The sequence below is a fragment of the Malania oleifera genome, chromosome 4, assembly GCF_029873635.1.
Source record: "Malania oleifera isolate guangnan ecotype guangnan chromosome 4, ASM2987363v1, whole genome shotgun sequence".
NCBI lineage: Eukaryota > Viridiplantae > Streptophyta > Magnoliopsida > Santalales > Ximeniaceae > Malania > Malania oleifera.
In genome coordinates, this window is record NC_080420.1 from 108,604,759 (window position 1) to 108,609,754 (window position 4,996).

Below are 4,996 nucleotides of genomic sequence, written 5' to 3' on the forward strand. Positions count from 1 at the left end.
AAGAAATTGAGAGAAGGAGAGAGATGGAGACGAAGTGGCAGGCGTAGGAATTTTAAAAAAATTCAATGCAGAGGGGGCGGGGGGCGCAGGTCTGTTTCTTTTTTTTTTTTTCTTCTTCTTCTTCTTCTTCCTTCTTCTTATCTTCTTTACTTTATACATATATATATCTCTTATTTTAATTATTATTATTTTTAAATTCAATGCAATAATATTTAATTTAACAACTAATAATTTAGTTATTTAATTTATCTTAATTTAATTTAATTTCTTTAATTTTTTTTAAATTTAATTAATTTTTTTTCTTTTTCCCACGTCATTCCTTTTATTTATTTATTTGTTATTTTATTTATTTTTTTTTAAAATTATTTTAATCATTTTAAATTTCTGGATTTTTACATTATTCCTCCCCATGACACCTTGTCGGGCCATGGGTTTTAGAAATGAAGAAAGTCTAATCTAGAATATATTAGGGTATGGGGAAGCCTAATCTGGAATATCGTAGGGTAGGGGGCTGATTCTGTAGAATACATTCCGAACTCTATTAGAAAAAAGTTACAACCAAGGGCTTTGAAAAATGTTCTTTGTAGAATATGTTCAAAATTCCAAAGCCTATAGATTAGTGGAGCTAGAATCTAATGCTATTAATGTGGAGTCATAGAGATGTTCATCCTTTAAAATAAATTTTGTATAGTAACTCTAACCACGTTACAAAAACGGAGAGTTAATAAAGCATTTTAAAATCGAATTCGGAGGAGTCTAGTAATTAAATACACACATATATATATATATATATATATATATATATATATATATATTTACTTGGCAATTGACACTTGGGTAGGTTGAAAATTTTTGTTTTGAATTTTATAATTAATTTTTCAAATTAAATGACTGCTGGAAATAATTGTTATCTTGAAATGTGAATTTGAAATTTAAATACAACAGTCATGTTTATATGAAGACACAATTTTGAAGAATGGTGTGATTGGAAGGGGGAATTAATTGTACCCTTCATGTTTATAACAAAGGGTCTTGATAGAAAATTTTTTTATTCCAAATTCATCTCTCTCTAATCCTTGCATTTTTTCATAATCAAATACCCTATTTCCAAGAAAAGTTCTTCACCTCATGTTTAAGCAAACTTACAATTTGGATTTGTATTGGTTTGGACAAGATGTAACATGAAATTGTATTAAAATTCTACACCAACTTCAAATCTAAGAGTCAAAATTTAGAAATTTTTAGAATTGCTGCCTACAGATTTCTATGGTTTTAATTTGTTTAATCCTGAAACTGAATTACATTATTCTTTTTACAGCAAACTCATTTAAATATCATCTTAAAAATAATGATCTTTCACATTTTAAAGCTATCCAAATTATTTTTGAATTTGTTCTCCCCATATCATACCACCTAGTTTTCCTCCTTTGATACCACATGGACGGCACAGGGTTTTGTGTACGCGTGAGGCCATTGCCCTTTTCCTCAACGCGTAGGTGACTTCGTGAGCTTGTTAATTACAATGGAAAAATGCGAAGGAGTTAATATATCTCATGCATGCATTGAACACAAAGTATTTACATATATAAGTAAAGAAATTAAGCGAGAGAGAGAGAGAGAGAGAGAGAGAGAGAGAGAGAGAGAGGATGCAATTGAATGGGAAGTGCAACATTGAACCGTAGGTCGTTGAAGAAAGGCAGGTGTAAAGCCATTATCATTCGTTATCCATCTCTCCTTTTTTCTGTTCTACTTACCAGTCAAACCCGCTCGTTTGTAGCTGGCTACATAGCTAGAAGTTTGAAGAAGCATATGCATGCATTACATGCTTACCCATTAAGCTCTCTCTCTCTCTCTCTCTCTCTCTCTCTCTATAAATACAGCTAGCTAGGTAAAACCATTTACACGCAGATAGAGCTCAAATATTTCATTCATCAAATCTAGTACTGCACTGTTCAGAGAGAGAGATCAGAGAGAGTGAAGGATGCCGCCGGGTTGGGGACCGGGACCGGGAGGGCCGCCCAGTCCATGCGGTTGCTTTGGCTTTCTCTGTGATGGTATTTCCCGCTGGTGAGTACTTCTTCAAATTCCTCTCCTCCTCCCATCTACTACCAGTGTACGATTCCAACACGGTCTGAGTCGACTCAGAACTTGGCAGTTCTTGGTTTTCTCATAATATGTTGTTTATGTACTAACGGGTATTTTCATTTGTTGGCAGTTTTTATTTCCTGTGCTGCTGCTGCATCCTAGAGAGCTGCTGTGGGCCATTCTTTGGTGGGCCTCCAGGCCCTCCTGGTGGGCCTGGTGGCCCTCCTGGCGGGCCCCCGCGCTTCTGATCGGTCCATTTCACTCCATCTCCTCTACTTGGTGAATGAGCAGAATAAACATTTTAAAAAAGGAGAATGATCGATTTGTGATCACTGTCCTAGTGTAGTACTGCAGATCTATTTCTTTTGCGTGTGTTGTAGATTGTGCAGAGTTTGGGCTGGGAATCTGGGCCAAGGCCCATGGAAGTCACCTTGGGTACACCTATCTTGGGCTTGAGTGGTGATGGAAGAGTTATGTGGGGGAGCTGGTGAATAGTGATTTGTGATGGGCCTTGAAGCAAAAGTGGGCTTTTCTCGATCTGCAGTGATTTTGCCTTTTTTTTTTTTTTTTTTTAATGTTTTCGTTTGGTAGCATTAATTATTTGTAATTGAAGTATAGAGTCGCAGGTTACAGCATGTTTCACTTTCACTTTGTATGAGTCAAGGAATTGATGTAAAATTTATGGTTACTAGCTAGTATAATTTGCATTCTATTAGAATTTGAAATCTCTAATATGAATTTTTTAGTTAATCTATAATGATTGAAATGTCAATTATAAAGGAAAATTCTAGAATATAATTTTAATAATTAGGGCATGTGCATTGTGTGTTATGTAAAATCCCCAAATATGCACAACGGAATATATATTTGTATGTAAAGAATCAAACACACAATATAACATTCTAATGATGAATATACAGAATAATCCACAACCGTAGCAAATTAAAGGAAGCAATAACAAGCACAAAGACACAAAGAATTATGTGGTTCAGTAATGCTTACATCCACATGAGCAAACGTCAAGAATTCACTATCTTCTTGTGTAAATTACAACAACAATATAAGAATCCTCTCAATTCTCTCAACAACTATTAACCAACCCCTTAAATACGTCAAATAAGACATATAAATAGAGTTTCCAGAGGTTTTCCCTCCAAACCCCAACTTGACTAACATCCATCTTTCAAGATTTGAAATCTATGGTGGATATTCTAAGCCAAACCATCGACAGTTTCAGACACAATAGAGATTCATTCAAACACTACCCCAAACCGTCGATGATTTGCCCTGCTGCACCCTGATTTCCTTCATGCTTTCCCTTAGAATGTGAGCCACAATTCACAATAATCTTCACCTTGGTGAACATACGCCCCTTAGGAGAAACTGAAAAACATGAATCTGCTGCTCCACCTTGAACTTGGGACGTTAGGTTGGGACCGTCTCTTGTTTAGCAACTAGAGACAAACACCAAGCCCAAGCAATGCCGCTTGAACTTGTCGATGGCAGCTTTGACTTCTACTATCAACCCTGATTCCGTTTTAGATGTAACAACCTAAGACTTTGCATTAGACTTCCAACAAAGCCTTCCCACAATAGTAAACATAAAAGCTGCTATAAACCTTCTATCACCAAAGCCCCTTATATAGTCTTTAACAAATTTCACAACTGACGGCCCACTCTCTTGCCTGCAGAAACACCCCATTACACCATCATGGGGGACCTTTGACATATTTCGGACATCATAGTTCATCCTTAAGTATTGAGTGGTAGACATTTCACATCGATTCTCCACAGAACCCCCTGAGATGGCAAATAAAGTCTCCCTACAGTTTTGTTCACAAAGCCATGCTGAGATAACACCAATTTCCCTGCAGCTCTGTCTATGTGAATCTTCAAACCAAGACCTTTCTTGGCTGTACCCAACACATTCATGTCAAAAACTTTTAATAGAGTTCCCAATTGATTAGCTTCAATCAAAGCCTTCCCAGCAAATAACATGTCATTCACACACAACAGATACATCACTCTATTGCATCCTATCACTTACATCACTCTATTGCATCCTATCACCCTTTTCCTCACTGGAAGCCTCACTAACTCTCACACCTAATTCTTATACAATAACTTCATCTCCTCCACCATAGCACTTATCCATCTATTTTTCCATTTGTCGTGCATTGCAACTTGAAAAATAATAGGAACTTTGTTGCTGGTAGTAATGAATGCATAAAATTCTAGAATGCCAATTTATACCCGAGTGGTGGTCCGATAGTGCACATGGACCCACCGTGATCCTGCTTGTCTCCCGAGTTGAAACTCTCTGCAATATGAACAATGCCATCTTTGCCTTGAGTTTGTAACTCTACCTGCATCACATGCCGATTTATTCTGTGATATTGTTGACCCAAGATAGAACTCTCTGCATTTTTACCCTGAGTATCTAACTCCACTTGAATTACATGTTTTCTACTGCTGCAATTTTTTGGCATTTGTTTCTTTTCCTTTACCTGAGTACACTGCCCCATGGCTTTATCACCAAAAGTCATGTCCTCAATCACCCCTTTGATTGCCACAAAATCACTCGGCTTGCACCTACCTTTCTTATACCTCAGAAAGATGTACTGTCCAGACATAACACCAAGCCTAGATCCTCCATCACTAGGACAATGCACTAGTGGACATCCACTCACACCCGAATAATCTACCACAAAACTTGCCCACAATTCACCTGCAACTCTCCTATCTAGTGATACATTTGGCGATCGTTCACGCGAAAAATGTGTCATACTCACTGACTTCCTGCTCATAAAACTTCTTGAATGAAACCAACATACTCAGTCCTAATGTATGACCTGAGGATCCATCTCCCAGTCTGGCACTCCACCTCAACCACAAGTTAAACCTGGTAAAC

The 4,996-nt window shown here is 37.1% G+C and overlaps 1 long non-coding RNA gene across 1 annotated transcript; it reads left to right on the plus strand.

Annotated features, from left to right (window-relative positions):
* Positions 1–1,802: 1,802 nt before the first annotated feature.
* On the plus strand, positions 1,803–2,803 carry LOC131153476 (uncharacterized). Its single transcript, XR_009136241.1, has 2 exons — positions 1,803–2,067; positions 2,216–2,803. It is a non-coding gene; the product is annotated as an uncharacterized LOC131153476 (long non-coding RNA).
* The last annotated feature ends 2,193 nt before the right edge of the window (positions 2,804–4,996 follow it).